Genomic DNA, 16,024 nt, shown 5'->3' on the forward strand with positions numbered 1-16,024 from the left:
TTTTACTACCGCAAGAGAATCAAAGTGAATGTCGCATATTTACTTAGTAGTCCCTGTGTTCGACCTTGGACTTACCAGGAAACCTAATAAGGCTTAAACTTGGGTATTGTTAGGAAAACTTGTATGATCACTACAAACTCACACCATAACGCGTCACAATTTGTCACGCATCAGTACGACCCACTTTGTAGATGTTATAATTGTTGTAAAGACATGTGAGTGGGGTACTCTATACAAAGGGGTTTGTATAAGACCGGACCACAAAATGAATAGTCTCATTATATAGCACCATTAATCATAGAGACTGACATTTCATTAGGATGACCAGTGACATAACCTGAATCCTTTGTGAGTTGTAAACTCCTGCCTATGAAGGCAGTCCTTTTGATTTGTATTTGTAAGAGTGACCAAATCGCCAACTCAATAAGCCTACCATTTTGGGGATTCGTCTGTTTAGGGAGCTAGGAACACAACTACACAAGAGAAAATTCACTTCTTCCCTAATGTCGGTATAAGTAGATAAATCACAAAACTTCCTAAACCATTTGGTACTATAAGAACTGGTGCAATTACAAGTTTTTGCTTGAGATTCTGAAAATTGTCCTCACAAGATTTACTCAAACAAAAGAAGCTCTATTTCTGGTCAACTGAGTCAAATGAGTGGCTATGCGAGAGAAATCCTTTACAAACCAACGATAATAACCAGCTAACCACAGAAAACTTCGCACTTCACAAATGGTGGTGGGATGCAGCCAATTCATAACTGCCTCAATCTTTGCAAGATCTACCGAAACTTTCTTCTTCGACACTACATGCTCAAGAAATGACACATGTCATAGCCAGAATTCACACTTGGAGAATTTATACAACTTATTCTCCCTCAACGTTCCCAAGACCTTCTTGAGATCTTTCTCATGTTCCACCTCTGTTTTGGAATATACCAAAATATCATCAATAAAGACTATCATAAAAGTGTCAAGAAATTCCTTGAACACCCTATTCATCAGATCCATGAATATAGTAGGAGCATTGGTCAAGCTAAATGGCATCACAATGAACTCGTAATGTCTATATCTAGAATGGAATGCAGCCTTAGGAATGTGACTATCTTTTATCTTCAACTGATGATACCCTGAATGTAAAATCAATCTTGGAGAAAACTGTAGCCCCCATATAATTGGTCGAACAGATCACCAATCCTGAGGAGAGGATACTTGTTCTGGATGGTTACCTCGTTCAACTTTCTGTAGTATATGCATAGGCGTAATAAACCATCTTTTTTCCTCAAGGACAACACCGGCGCATCCCATGGTGACACACTCGGACATATGAAATCCTTGTCAAGCAACTCTTGCATCTAGGTCTCAAGATCTTTCAATTCTACTAGAGCTATTCTATACAAAGCTTTAAAGCTAGGAGTAATGTCTGGTTTTAACTCAATAGTGAAGTCTATCTTCGTATATGGTGGCAATCCTGGGAGATCTACTGGAAAAACAAACATCTAGACAATCCCTCACCACTAGCTCGGATGAAAAAGTGACCTCAAAGCCTTCAGTATCAACCACACTGGCCAAGATACTCTAGGTACCTTGATTAAGCAACTTGTTGGCTTTCATAGCAGAAATTACCTTGGGCAATATCATGGTCCTGACCCCTCTAACTTAAAGCTAGCTTCCACATGAGGGTTAAAAACCATCTCCTTGCGGGAGTAGTCAATACTGGCATGGTTGGCAGCCAACCAATCCATGCCTATTATCACATCAAAATCTCGTTTGTCCAACACTATTAAAGTCACATCTAATATATGGTTTGCTATTTTAGTTTGACATGCTTTTATCTCCTCATTTGCCAACATAATTTTTCTAGACGGAGTAGAAACTGATAAAACATAGTTCAAAAGCTCTAGTTCTAGCATAACATACTTAACAAACACTGATGATATAAATGAATGAGACAAGCCAGAATAAAATAATACCAAGGCGTAGTGTCCCAAGATTGGGAGCTTACCTGTCACCACCATACCTGACTTATCGACCTCTGATCGAGTTGTAGTATAAACTCGACCCTGTTGTTTCTGTCTATTCAAATTTCTGTGAGGCGTACTCGAAAACTGACCACCTATGATCTGAACACCAGGGCATTGATCAACTGTCACACCCCCTCCCAGACTACTCTCTTAGCCCAAGCAAGGAATGACTGCAGCAGTTATCAACCCTTGTATGACCTACTAACTCTTTTTAAATAATCTGATAACAACATGCAATCTCAAACACAGCAGCTGCCACTAAGGCCAAACAAACATTAACTATTAAACACAAACATTTACAAAGTTTACGACATAAGCCTCATAAGTCCCAACTCCCAAACTTAGTCTCTACATGAAACAACTACAACATGTGTACAAATATTTACAGTAACCACCTAGTTGAAGGATTACTATAACTTCTGATTTTAAGTGGCAGAGCAGATGCAGAGCTATCTTCGAAGGATTTGACCGCTACCTGGGGAAAGGAAACATTTGAAAAAATGGCGTGAGCTACTAGCCCAGTAAGTGACTAAAGAAAGAAAACAGGTTCTCATGCATAAGTCTTAATAAAGAGATCATACTGAAACATAAGTCTTTATAGTAACCTTGTACTGAAATATAAACTTTATAGTAACATCGTACTGAAATATAAACTTTACAGTAACCTCGTACTGAAATGTAAACTTTACAGTAACCTCGTACTGAAATGTAAACTTTACAGTAACCTCGTACTGAAATGTAAACTTTACAGCAACCTTGTACTGAAATGTAAACTTTACAAGCATTAAACATGCAAAGCCGTTTTCATCATAAAACATTAAATTGAACCTTAGTTGAGAGTAACCCTACTATGGTTAAATTCCAACGTAAATTCCTTAGCCAAGAGAGAACCCTTTTGCTTAAACTCTAACTTCAAACTACCTACATGCACGTGGTTATAACTAGGTACCGTCATACATTAGGTACTACTGCTCAGATACATTCTCAGTGTCCTTCAGTATCGAGCTGCTCGAATACCTTCTTAATATCCTTCAGTATCGAGCTTGAAGTAACATTAGTCATACTAAGACTTACTCTTTAAAGCATGCAAAGCTAAATGCATAGAAACATGTCTCTAAAAGTACTAACGCATGCTTTGTGCATATGAGCACACATAAATAGTTTCACAACATACTTTTATACATGGCATGCGTTTGAAAACATAAACTCATAGTTTGCTTGGAAAACTACTTTGTAAACTAGCTAGCATGAGAATAATCTTTCTTAAAATCATGGGTTCTTTAAAAATATTGTAAATACTTAGTTATTTTTAAATACTTAGTCACTCACAACTTTAGGGCTACTCCTTAAAGGTTGATATACTTCTAGCAATGGTGTCAATCCTGTGGACACAACAACATATATTTAGCTACTAGCAATGGTCTCCCTTTTGAGACTAACTTTTTAGAATAAAGTTCATATTATACTTGACATATTGACTTTACCTTCCAATGCCAACTTCCCTAGGTGTTGAACACTCAAGATTTTTCTTTAGTTGTTAATTTGGCTTATGCGACAATCCTTCCTTCCACCACACCAATCGAGCGTCAATCGTCCAACCTGTATCTTTTCTGAAGTCACAGGCATATGCGTCAAAGGTAGGCAGAACATCCATAAAGTTCCAAATACAAACACTGTTATGGTAATAAAAAGACCGAAAGAAGAAAAGCCAATACAAAATAATGGTGAGATGGCAAGAAAAATAAAAAAATCTCACTTCTTTCCAAGGACATGGATTTACAATTGCTTGGAGTTAAAAATGGAGAAGAAAACATACTTCTTATAATTCTGATGATGATGACAGTTCTGGTGATAATCTACCTAAGTAGCTACATTTGCACTTTCCCAGCTGCCTATGTGCTATTCAAAATGAAATCGGACCTCAATATGCAGATATTTTCTCATAAGTTCAACGATAGATGTGGTAAACTGTGCTAAGGTTTGGCATTTCTCGTGGGTATAACTCTCTGATACAACCCCACAAATTATCAATTTCTTCAACTTAGGACATCTTTCAAGAAATTTTGCCACCCAAATAGAGAAGAGATCACTAATGTCGCTCCATCCAAGTTCTAGCATGGTCACATTCTCCATAGTAAACGATCTCTGCAGGTTATGATGAAAGGCCTCATGTCTTAGACAATAACGCAAAGATAAATAGCTTAACTTGGGGAAAAGGGTGGAAAATGAGTCCAAATTCACAACATTTTCATCAGTGTCATCAAATGTTGCACCCCACAGCCGAAGCTTCTTCCACATTGATGCCTTTGCCATTTAGCTCAAAGATATCTAGATAACATCCTTTTAAATATAAAATTTCAAAGGTATCAGCCTCTAGGGTGAACTTCTCTAAACTGAGATTTTCAACAAAGATATCCTTCAACGGAGAGCTGCTAAGTTCCAGAGATTTTGACATCACGATGTCTGGGTTAATTAGAGCTAACTTTTCGAGCTTCAGACAAGCTGCGAGAAGAAGGTTCACCCCTAATACAGTTATGAAGACATTATTTAGTGGTAGAGATTTCAAGCAAGGGAACTTATGTTACGTCGGTTCAATGGCACCTATAGGATTATTAGCCAATGTTAAGTTTCTAGTTCTTGTCGACTACACTTGACCAATTATATCGATATTTGGAGTAGTGCCCACATTATAGTATAGTCAACAGATTGTCTCTTGTATACATGAGCCAAGAAATCACTGAGGAAGTTGAGAATGCAGCTACATGATCCAGTCCCAGTGGTCTAAAGTATTGTCTGTTATAATAACTTCCAAGGACTTCGTTGATGGGTCATGAGGCACAGGCCAATCATTCGAGTTGAAGGTCAAAGAATCATTCGAGTTAAAGGTCAAGGAATGGAGGTGATTACGCCAAGCCTCTCTAAATTTCTTACAAGCAACAATAACACGGACTCCTTAAGCTTGATATTTCTTAAATCACCAATTGATCCAAAAGTTTAAGCTAGTGAGTAAAGACAAATTTAATTATATCATCTAACACTCCCCTTACTTGTACGCTTGAAATATGGAGAAAACAACGTTACATGGGTTTGAAGAACATAGGACCTCCCTGGAGCACCTGCTCTGATACCATCTTAAATCACCAATTTACCCAAAAGCTTAAGATGGTGGATGAAGGCAGATTTAATTATATCTTCTAACACTCCCCTCACTTGTGGGACTGAAATATGTAGAATGGAATTTAATTATACAATCTAACACTCTCCTTACTTGTAGACTTGAAATATGGAGGAAACAACATTACAGGAGTTTGCTTAAGATGGTAGATGAAGGAATATTTAATTATATCATCTAACACTCCCCTCACTTGTGGGCCTGAAATATGTAGAAAAACCAAACAATTGGAAATTAATATAAATTGAGGAGGAAATAACATTGCAGGACTTGGACACAAGATATATAGAACCTACTTTAATACTATCTTAAATCACCAATTGATCAAAAAGTTTAAGCTAGTGGGTAAAAGTAAATTTAATTATATCATCTAACAATATTGCCTTTTAGGTATGGAAAATCATGATTCTAAGAGCTTTTCTCATAGAAACTGACCCATGATCTATAAGAAAGTTAGAAAAAAAAACAAAATCTGAATTCGTCATAGGAAAATCCCCAGTAAAGCAAGTGGAATTATCGACACAACCGATCGAAAGAAGGGACACTAAGTACTGCAAAGAAGATTTAAACTGTATTAGTCGAAGAATTAAAGTACTGCGTCAAAGAAAACCAGAAAAAGAGGCAAGATATACCAACTGGAAGGAGAAACTCGTTTGAAACTCTTCAATGACTAACTCTAAACCCCTTTTTCGACACAATAATTTACAAGATAAGGTCAATGAAGAGCAAAAAAATCTGCCTAAATTACCTCAATGCTAGAATAAGTATGATTTTGAAGAGAATCTGAAGCCATTGTTGGACGAATCAAACTGATAACACGAAGTAGGAGAGGAATCTCCGAGAAAGATTATAAAAGCCACAGCCACAAGTAAGTGCGAAGCGTAGAAGTCATTTGAATGGGGGTAGCGAAACTTGGACCCAAGGAGACGAAAAGATAATTCGAATTAGTTTGATTGGCTACCCATGAAAATAAAGTTTTCAACCCAATCCTTAAATTTTGAGTTAAGTTGAGATGGGTTGTCGGGTTATAATTTATTTTTTTATTTTTAATGAAAAATATGTAAATTTATATATAACACATGACTAATAACTAAAATCTCATAAAATTATGATGTTAAATACCAAATATCTATGATATTTATTGTAACTTTAAACGACAAATATCATAACAATTTTAAAAGAAAAATATTAAAAATTCAAAAATTAATCAATACAAATAAATCAAGCTTTAAACAAAAGAGGAATATATATATAATTCGGGTTAGGTTGGGTCAACCCAATTTTTTTTAGCCAACCCACAACCCAACCCAATCCAATAAAAATAGAAAAATTCAACCCAACTCAAGCCCAGGTTGTCGGGTTATTTGAACACCGAGATAATATTGGAGTTTTATATTTTTCTTCTTTTTCTTTTTTTAGGGAGTGTTTGGCTCATCGATATGGGTAATCAAAAAATTAATGACCTAAAAAAACCGATTAATCAAATCCAGTTTGTGTTAGGTTATCAACTCATTTGGATTGAGTTGGGTTCAAATAAATTAAAAAAAAAAATTGAGTTGGGTTAGTTCAAGGTTCACCTAAATTAATCCAAACCAACCGAAACTTATTATTTACTTTAAAGGTGTATTTTTTTACTTATGATACAATTATATATACATATATTTATTTTTATTTATTTAATTTCTTTATTTTTAAAATTTTTATTTTCTAACCATTCATAAAAATAGTTTTTCAACACTTTGGAAAGAAATTTTGCATTATATAAATTCAAATTGAGATGTTTGAAATAATTAAATTAAATTTCTACGTATTTGTTAGAGTTAAACAACATGCAGCGGAAGTATCAAGGATCCATAAGCATTTTAATTCACTAATTTTGGCAAAAACTAAAGCATGTTGTTCATAAAAATAGGTTTTCAGAACATACCTTTGAAGAACTCTTCAAAAAAAATTGTTTGTTCAGCTGCTGTCTTCACTGGATATCAATGTGAACCACCTCAAAGCCTTCCCTACTATGCGCTTGGAGCTTTAGGCAAAGTTGTGGGACTTAAGAACAGCTTGTAGATGTGGAGAAACAAGGGAAGCTCACAGCAGCAAGTTGAAGAAGACAACTTCTTCTTCACCGCGATTTTTCTCTCAAAATTCTGTATCCATCTCCTTCTCTAACAACTTCAATCTTCTTTATATATCAAGATGAACATGCAAAGAGATGGAGTGCATGACTTGCAGCTCATGCTTGGAGAATCAAGGTAGAGAAGATCATGTTTGTGTGTGAGCATAAAGATATCATAATAGAGAAAAACCTTTTTCCACTTTGTGCCATGCAAAACGATTTTTTCATTTTCCTTTTTAAAACAAAAAATGGCTTTTAAATCATTTTAATTTAAAAAATGATTTTCTTAAATTAATTTAATATCAAATATTAAATTATTTTTTGCACAATAATCATCTTTATATATTTAAATCATATTTAAATATTTATTCTCTTGTTCCGTTTAATTTGAACGTTTCAATTTACTTTCTCAAGCTACCCTAAAGCATACCCATTTACGAACTAGTAGGGGACCTCGCGGACCTACAGATCATGGGCTCCAACGATCCGAGATTAATCAGCTAAACTCATTAGACCAATCTAACCCCATTCGTTAACTAATGGGTGATTCCACTAAAGCTCATAGTTGAACTCCCATGATATATTATGTCCACTCGATATAACAATGATTAGTAAGTTAACCCTTCACAGGTTGCTCATAATAATGGCGGGGTCGAATCTCTGTTTTACCCCCGAAATTACCTATTGTCCCTTAAGTTCCACTGATATTGATTTGTGATCCAATCAACAAATCGAATCCCTCTCAGGCTAATGAGAGGGTGAGGCCTATTGTTCAAGACCTAGAATCAGCATTTGAAAGGAACAACCTCTCTACTAACCCTAATCGGTTAGGAGTGAATTCCCTCTTGCACCCTATGTTCCCAACTATTCATCCGGTCTTATTTCAAAATGATAAGCTTATTGAGTAGAGGCAATTGGTCTATTCTCACCGTTTGCAGATCAAAGGATAATCCCGAATAAATAGGAGTTCATAGTTAGCTCAAGATTAAGGTTAAGTTACCTAGGTCATCGCTTTGAAATTGTCAGTCTTAAACAGTAAACAGCGTTATAAAGTAAGAGTGACAAGTTTCATGGTCCGATCTTGCACAAAACTCATTTGCACAGAACACCCCCACTCCTCATGTCTCAACATGCACAAATTAGGATCACTTCCGTATGTAGCACTTTACAACACTTTGTAACAACTACATAGTAGGCCGCATCCAATAGTGTTACCAAAATAAGGTACCCAACCTTATTCATATACTATAGATCATTTTGACTATTTACTCGAACCTGGTCCACTTGTATGTCTCCACATAAAGTTCAAGTACTCATATAGTCAAGGGACTTAGGTTTATTGGATTTCTAAAAAACAATCTATTCAACAATAACTTTATTGAATTCTCAGAATAAGTTATAATGTTTACAAACCACGAGTTTTAGGACATAAAACCCAACTTATTTTTAGAATAAAAATTTAAATAAAATGACCAGAGTAACCCGAACCAATCCAACCCAAATATTTCATGATTAGGTCGATATAGATTCATTTTTTAATAAGGGTTATTTGAGTTGAAAAAATTTACAACCCAAATAATTGGGTTGGGTCTGAAAAGTACTTCAACCCAATCCACGAACACTCCTAGTCACCAACATGAGTTGAGTTGGTATAATATACCAATTCAATGTTTGGCTCACTAATTTTAAATATTGGGGAAGTTGAGTTGGTATATTTTATCAACTCACCCTAACTCATCCTTCTTTTGATATTTTCAATGGCTCTACTTATCGGCCATTATCGGCGAGTATCGTTGTCATGCTACGGGAACCAACTCTGGGCTCCTACAACCACCTCCGATAACCGACTCCGACGACCACTTTCGCGTGATCAATTCTAGCTTCTGCTATCACCTCTGATGACAACTTCAGTGATCCATCTCTAACGACCACCTTCACGTGACCAACTCCGACAATCAATTTCAAACTTCGATAACCACCTTTGAGAACAAACTTCGATGATCAACTCCGACAAACCACCTTCATAGGCTCTAAAAATCACTTTCGACTACAAAACTCCAACATAAATCACCTTTGATGATCAACTTTGATGACCACCTTCAAACGAGCAACTGCAACGACCAATTTCATGCTTCGACAACCACCTCCGACGATAAATTTCGGCAACCAACTCCAATACCAGCTTCATGAGGCCAACTTTAGACTCCAACAACCACCTTCAACTACAATCTCCGGCGAAAATCATCTTCGATAATCAACTTCAATAACCACCGTCATGCGACCAACTTCGAACTCCGAAAACCACTTCCAACGATAAAAATTCAACAACCAACTCCAATACCACCTTCATGTGACCAACTTCAAGCTTCGACAACCATCTACGACTACAAACTCCAACAAAATCATATTCTATAATCAACTTCAATAACTACTTCTGACTATTACAAGACTGATGATTGTTAAAGTATGTTGTAGGGTTGTCGATTATATGTAGAAAGTTGTAAAATATATTTTTATTCAATTGAATTCACATACTCAAATGAGTATTAAAAATATTTGAAAAAATATGTATTTAGTCGAAAAGTATGCAACATATAATAAAAAGAAAAAAACCATAAGATTGAAATTTTGTATGGAACATTTTTCTAGCAAGAATTAGTGAAAATTGGATATTTGTTTTCTCTCCAAATTTAAAGGAATTGAAAGTGAAATTATTGAAGAAATATTGTGACATTCTTGGCTGCTAAGATGATGGGGAGATTTAATTTTTTTTTAAAAAAAATCACAACAGAGTAAAAATACTGAGCAACAACAGAAAGAAGAAGAAAAAGATGGTGGTGGTGATGAAATTCATGGAGTAAAAATTAGGAATCAAAAGTTTTAATTTCTCATTGATTTCTCATTTTATTTAATCATATTTCTATAATGAATGTATTAGGTTAATTATTGTTCATTACCCAAAAAAAAAAAAACTACATCAGATACTCCATACATATGAACTCAATTCTGCACCCCAAACACAAACATAAGAACTCATGCTAAATAACTCTACACCCCAAACATAGACATATAAACTTCACAGAAATATGAATTCCAGACATCATATTTTAACTCAGCGTCCCAAACAACTCCTTAATTTTTTAATATATCGGGTGCATGCTCGACCTCCTTGAGTTGCCTGCTTGTTCAACCCAAGCAACTATCTGCTTGTTCAAAGATTTCCATATTCAATTTATAATTTGTATAACTCATGATACAGACCTTATCTCAGGAAATTTCTTTTACAAACTTTTTCATAATTTTCTTAGAAAGCTTACTTCAAAATTTGGGCTTAGAACTCTTCTTCGTTTGATCAGGAGCTTCAGATCTTGACCACTGGCTTCGATTATCCTGAGAACTTAACCTCTCTGAGATTTCTTCATTCTCTGGCCTTCTTCCTTCGAGGTTTTTCTTCGGCAGCACCACACACAGAAACTAGACTTCTTCAGCTTTCAAATGGCATTGAAATCTCTTAGATAGCACGAGGAAATTGTCCAAACCGAGCCTCTTAAGTTGAGCTGCTTGCTTATCCTTCCCAAGTAGCTGTCTGTTTGTTCAACAATTTCTAGGTTCAACTTCCAAAGTAAATAACTCAAATTCTAGACCTCATCTTAAGAAAGTTCCTTTTATCTTACCTTAAAATTTTAGCTAAAAAATCCCATAAATTAGACTCGCCTAGCTTTCGAATGCCTTTGAAATCACCTCAATAGAACGAGTAGATTTCCCAAAATGACAATTTAAATTCGGCCTACCTATTTATACCCGAGGTCGTGAGCTGTTGTTATTTACTAAATTGCCACCTATGTCACACCCCCTCCCAGATTACCCTCTTAATCTGGAAGAAGATGTGACAGTAGTAGTTACTATCCCTGCTGTTAACACTTACCACCTTAGCCCTCTAACCTGAATACCAACCTATTAGACATTATTAATGTACACATACAGCACGTCGCCATAAGGTTCTACATAAGTTTATATAATCACTTGCAAACAGTCATGACATGACATCTACAGGTAAAATATTTACAGTTGGGCCCAAACTTCACTAACAAAGCCCTAATCCCCCTCAAAACATGTGTACATAGATAGACCATCAACCTAAATTATTCTTAACAAGCCGGGCCTTTCAGTGGCAAGCAGCAATAGGATCAACCTTGAGGAATCTAATTGCTACCTGGAAAAGGAAAACATAGAAAAATCTGTGAGCTAGTAGCCCAGTGCGTGACTATAAAATCATATTACACCATGCATTACATTATTATAAACATTTAAATATATCAATGAGCATCTCAAGTACCTTCCTCTAAACATAAACATTGATAAACATTCTTAAACATCATTAAACATCATTATTTCTTAGTTGAGAACGAGCATACATCACTCTAGCTCTCAACATCTGTCACCGACCAAGAAACCCATACTTCGGCCTCCCTTTGCTGGTATTTGGCCTAGGAGACCCATACTTCGGCCTCTCATTCAAAACTACCTACGTGCACGTGAAGTTTTCTAAGTACCGTCAACACCTTAGGTACTATTACCCAGATACCTTCTCCATGTCCTTCAGTACCGGGTTATTTTCTAGCATCAAATTAGGCTTAATTGCATACTATTTACACAAAGACTCATTCTATCATAGCCTTCCTCCAAAATGCATGCTTCATCATAGGAACTTAACTTTTATAGTGAATTCACAACATATCTTGGCATGCATTAAAACATGTACAAGCTGGAGAAGATACGCTATGTTATTCATTAAACATTTGTTGCTTGAGAAAGTATAAATTCATCATCAACATCGCTGTAACTTACATGGTCTTTTATACATAACATTGAAAGCATTAAGTTCATTTTAGTCACTCACAGCTCGTCAGGGCTCTTAACGGTTTATATGCCTCTCCTAGCTCCTCTTGGCCTGAAAGGACATCATTCTCGGTTAGATTCCTTAGAATTCTCATCAAAATACTTCAGACAGTTTACTTACTAATGAAACTTTCATCAACAAAAATCAGCATTACTATTGAGATGTTCATCATGAGCAAGATCATCCTCACGAGCGAGATTTCCCACTTTCTAGCGAGATTTGCCACTTTCCAGTGAGATTTGTCACTTTCCAGCGAGATTCTATTCTTGAGTGAGATTCAGCACAAAACCAGCGAGATTTTCATCTTTAGCGAGATCCACTTCTTCCTTATCTCGCTCTTGATCTCGCTCATTTCCTTATCTCGCTCTTGCTCTTGCTCATTTCCTTATCTCGCTCTTGCTCTTACTCATTTTCTTATCTCGCTCTCGCTCTCGCTCATTATGGTGAGCTGCTTGCTTAATCTTCCCAAGCAGCTGCCTGTTTACGTACCAATTTCCTGTTTCAAATTCAAAAATTCATAACTCAAAATCCAGAACTCTTTTTAAGAAATTTCCTTCTACAAACTTGTTTAGAATTGAGTTACTTTCTTACCTTAAAATCTCAGCCTTAAATTTCTTGTAATTTGGCTTGGAGCTTCCAATCTTCACTCTGAGCCCTGATTAATTCGAGAATCTACCCCTTCTATAAATTCTTCACTTTTTATTCTTCTCCTTGTGAGATCTTTCTCCGGAAAAACAACCTCGAAATCTAGATTCTCTCAGCTTTCAAATAGCACTGATCTCACTTAATTTGGTCAAGTCATTTGCCAAAACCGAGCTTCTGAATTTCCTTTTTCTTTTATACTTCCTGCCGCCTCCCATGTTCAATGGTCAAACCGCCACCTTATCCAGCACTTAGTGCTTCCGGCCAATTCCAATTAGTGAGTTTCTTCAATTAATTTGTTTTTCCTTCTCCTTTGTAACCCCTGTAAGTAACCATGGATCTCCACTTATCAAATAATTAATATAACATTCTTATGGCTAAACATGCTTATATAGGAAACGTAGAGTTCAGGGTTTACAATCATCTCCCCCTTAAAAGAAATTTCGTCCTCAAAATTTACCTGATATATCATTAGAAAAGTTGAGGATATCTCTTTCTCATTTGCTCTTTGGGTTCCCAGGTTGCTTCCTTGATTCCATGATTATGCCATAATACCTACACCAAAGGAATCGTCTTATTTCTGAGTACCTGGTCTTTCTTGTCTAAAATCTCAACGGCCTTTTCCTCGTAAGATAAATCTTCTTTGAGCTGTACTAGTTGTACTGCTAGTATGTGCATAGGATCAAACACATACTTCCTTAACATTGACACATGAAATACGTCATGAATATGAGTTAACTCCATAGGTCACTGCAACCTATATGCTGCTGGACCAACTTGTTCCATAATTTCATATGGCCCAATGTATCGCGGACTTAATTTCCCTTTTCTCCCAAATTAGAGAATTCCTTTCCATGGGGACAATCGAAGAAATACCCGATCTCCAACTTCAAATTCTAGTTCTCTTCTTCGCTTATCAGCATAGCTCTTCTGTCTATCGCGAGCCGCTTTAAGATTATCCCTGATAAGCTTCACATTCTCAATTTTTTGTTGAACTAATTCTGGACCCAATAATTTCCGTTCTCTGACTTCGTTTCAACATATTAGGGTCCTACAAGGTCAGCCGTACAATACCTCATAGGGAGCCATTCTGATACTAGAATGGTAACTGTTGTTGTATGCAAATTTGATCAACGGTAATTGTGAATCCCAACTTCCTTTGAATTGTAACACGCAAGCTTTTAACGTATCTTCCAGTGTCTATATAGTTCTTTCCGACTGTCCATTTGTTTGTGGATGAAACGCCTTACTGAAATACAGTTTAGTGCCCATAGCCTTCTGTAGACTAGGCCAGAATTTTGAAGTAAACCTCGAGTCTTAGTCTGACACTATCGACACTGGGGCTCCATATTGACTGATTATCCTGTCCACATAAATCTTAGCTAGACGGTCTAGTGTAAAAGTAACTTTTATTAGTATAAACTTGGCCATCTTGGTTAGTCTATCGACTTCACCCAAATGCCATCGTATCCTGAAGGCGTTCTAGGCAATCCAAACAGAAAGTCCATTGTCACATGCTCCCACTTCCACTCAGGCATTGGGAGTGGGGTTAGTAGACCTGTTGGTCTTTGCCTCTCAGGTTTCACTTGTTGACAGACTAACATCGATCCACATATTCTGCTATGTCTCTCTTCATCCCAGGCCACCAGTAAGATCTTTTTAAGGTTCTATACATCTTGGTGCTTCCTGGATGCATAGCATGAGCAGAACTGTGTGCTTCTTCCAAAATGGCTTGCTTAAGCCGTAGCTTATTAGGCACACACATTCTTCCCTCCTTTTCTAGTACATTATCTGCTCTCAATTGGAAGTCAATTCTGATTCCCTTACTTACATCTTCAACAATCCTCTGAAGATCATGGTCTTTCAGCTGATCCTACTTAAGGTCTTCTATTAAGGTAGGCCTTACCTAGAATGAAGCTATCAATCCCCCTGACTGTCCCACTGATAAGGTGGTTCTAGAATTCCTGAATTCCTGCAATAACATTCCCCTCATTGAGCCAATAATGGCCCTGAATCCTAAGGATTTTCTACTTAACGCATCTGCTACAACATTAGCCTTACCAGGGTGGTACCCAATGGAATAGTCATAATCTTTGATCAGCTCAATCCATCCTCTCTCTCTCGGATTCAACTCTTTTTTTATCTTAAATATATTTTAAGCCCTTGTGATCTATGAATATTCTGCAACACTCTCCAAATAAATAATGTCTCCACAGCTTCAGAGCCAAAGCAACTATTGGCAACTCTAGATCATGTGTAGGATAAATTCTCTCATGCTTCTTAAGTTGATGAGATACATATGCAATCACTTTCTCATCCTGCATCAATACACATCCCAATCCTTGTCGGGACGCATCATGATAAATCTCAAATTCCTTACCTGGAATAGGCAAGGTAAGCACTGGCGCTGATACTAGCCTCTGTTTCAGCTCCTGAAAACTATGCTCACACTCCGACGACCACTCAAACCTCATGCCTTTCCTAGTCAGGTTCGTCAATGGAAAGGCTATCTTAGAAAAACCCTCCACAAACCTTCTGTAATAACCTATCAAACCTATGAAACTACGTATCTCCGAAAGAGTCGTGGGTCGTTCCCAATTAACTATTGCTTCCGTCTTCTGGGAATCTACACTAATACCATCTGCTGAAACAACATGCCCGAGAAATACAACCCGATCTAACCAAAAATCACACTTGCTGAACTTAACATACAACTGCCTATCTCGCAGCGTCTGCAATACTATCCTCAGGTGGGTCATATGATCCTCCCTACTGCCAGAATATACCAATATATCATCAATGAATACTATCACAAACTGGTCCAAGTAAGGATGAAATATAATGTTCATAAGGTCCATGAATACCGCAGAGGCATTTGTCAGTCCAAATGGCATTACTAGGAATTCATAATGTCTATATCTTGTTCTAAATGCGGTTTTAGGAATGTCAACCTCCTTCACCTTCAGTTGATGATAACCCGATCTTAGGTCTATCTCTGAAAACACCGTGGCTCCTCTTAGCTGATTAAAAAAATCATCAATGTGTGGTAACGGATATTTATTCTTAATCGTTATCTTATTCAGCTGCCTATAGTCGATACACAATCTAAGTGTACCATCTTTCTTCCTTACAAATAACACCGGAGCTCCCTGTGATACACTAGGTTGAATG

The 16,024-nt window shown here is 36.7% G+C and overlaps 1 pseudogene; it reads right to left on the reverse strand.

Moving 5' to 3' along the window:
• Nucleotides 1–3,925: 3,925 nt before the first annotated feature.
• On the reverse strand, nucleotides 3,926–13,558 carry LOC120090800 (F-box/LRR-repeat protein At1g67190 pseudogene; annotated as a pseudogene).
• Between the last annotated feature and the right edge of the window lie 2,466 nt (nucleotides 13,559–16,024).

Source organism: Benincasa hispida, chromosome 3, assembly GCF_027475165.1.
Source record: "Benincasa hispida cultivar pf3 chromosome 3, pf3_genome.v1.1, whole genome shotgun sequence".
NCBI classification, from domain to species: domain Eukaryota; kingdom Viridiplantae; phylum Streptophyta; class Magnoliopsida; order Cucurbitales; family Cucurbitaceae; genus Benincasa; species Benincasa hispida.